The following is a 1,886-nucleotide window of genomic DNA, read 5'->3' on the forward strand; positions in this document are numbered from 1 at the left end:
TAGACACAGAGGCGTGTGCGCACCATACATATATACACATATACCATAATACTAGTACACACGTGTACACACACACACATACACACATATATAATGCTACCATACTGTAGACAATATAACAAAACAAAGGTGATGTCATATTTTATTATCTATTTAGGTAAAGTTGGCAGTTGGAAGAACCAGTTTACGGTAGCCCAAAACGAGGAACTTGACACGTGGTACAATGACGTCATCAGTGGCAGTGGATTGACCTTTGACTTTGATGGACAGTAATTAAAGCTCAGCTTGATAAATATTTGGTGTTTATAATTTTATAATATACATGTATATGCGATCTAATTTAATATGACAATATCTCTACAAACTCAAGTTCGATAGTAAAATGACCAACGGAAGAAGAGAGACTCGGTCCTTTAGATATATTTGACTTATAACACTTCAGACAATTACAGATACATATATGATCTGAACTTATGGAACAGATTAAAGGAAACATTTTTTTAACAGAAAAGGAAGGAATGCGACTTAATTTGATTCTTAATTCAAGAGTACAGTACCGAGACGAAAATATACACCCCCAAAAAAATATTCCACCCCACGTTTTTTCTCTGTTTATCCCCGAAGTCGAAAGCAAGAGATGTATTTCACTGTTATTTCAAACTATCATGTTTTTCGCTTTATTTTACAAGCAGCAGTAAATAAGAATTAACAGTTTGTTTTTACTAAAAAAAACAAAAAACAACAACAACAAAAACAAAAACAAAACTGGCCTAAACTTGTACAACACAACACAGCACAACGCAACGCAATACAACACAGCACAACGCAACACAATACAACACAACACAACACAACACAACACAACGCAACACAACACAACACAACACAACACAGCGCAGCACAGCACACCGCAGCACAACAGCACAGCACATACATATACAAACAGCACAACACAAAACAATACAACATTAAACACGATATTATTTGGATGAAACTCGTCGCATTTCATTTGACACTCATCTAGATAACAAATAAATCATATTATAAGTGGATGTCCCGTTATCTGAAAAGAGAGACATATAGTTTACTATTAAACAATGTAATGCAAACAATGAGTTGTATAAATAAGTACATTCATATAAATATATCTTGGTCACAAACTAATTATTTTAATTATACAAACAGATTTGTTGTTGAAACTGTCAAAATAATCAGTGCCCCGTGTGAGGATCGAACTCACGACCTTCAGATTATGAGACTGACGCGCTGCCTACTGCGCTAACGAGGCTGCTGGTTGTTTTCATAGAAGTAAGTAGTACATTTATGTACTTTGAACATCGTACAGACATAAAAATGATAGTTACAGAAACAGTATATATCACCTGTACACAAATCAACAGTATATACTATCTATCTTCAGTTGATATCAGTAATCAGGTATTTTGGAAATTTCAGAGTATCAGTCCAACTATAATATTGAGCGGGTCCCAGGTGTTATATTCGGAAACAGTTTTTTTACCGGTCCTTTCCACTGTCTCTATTCACTTTTAGTACCCTGAGGAAGGTCTTCTGTGTAAGACCGAAACGTCGGAAAAATAAAGAATTTTAACTTTGGAAACTGGTCTCTTGGTTTTATTCCTAAACAATCAGGTATGCTTGATAATCTGGACTCTCAAAGTTCAATTCTGACTGAAAACAGAGACACATAGTTTAAACAATTTGAACCAAACAACGAGTAGTGTAACAAATTCAGATATCTTGGTCACAAACTAATTATTTTAATTGTACAAACAGTGATTTGTTGTTGAACCTGTCAAAATATTAAGTGCCCCGTGTGAGGATCGAACTCACGACCTTCAGATTATGAGACTGACGCGCTACATGCG

The 1,886-nt window shown here is 35.0% G+C and overlaps 1 non-coding gene across 1 annotated transcript; it reads right to left on the bottom strand.

The window, feature by feature from the left end:
• Positions 1 to 1,215: 1,215 nt before the first annotated feature.
• Trnam-cau (transfer RNA methionine (anticodon CAU)) lies at positions 1,216 to 1,288 on the bottom strand. Its single transcript has one exon. It is a non-coding gene; the product is annotated as a tRNA-Met (tRNA).
• Between the last annotated feature and the right edge of the window lie 598 nt (positions 1,289 to 1,886).

This window comes from Glandiceps talaboti, chromosome 17 (assembly GCF_964340395.1).
Source record: "Glandiceps talaboti chromosome 17, keGlaTala1.1, whole genome shotgun sequence".
NCBI lineage: Eukaryota > Metazoa > Hemichordata > Enteropneusta > Spengelidae > Glandiceps > Glandiceps talaboti.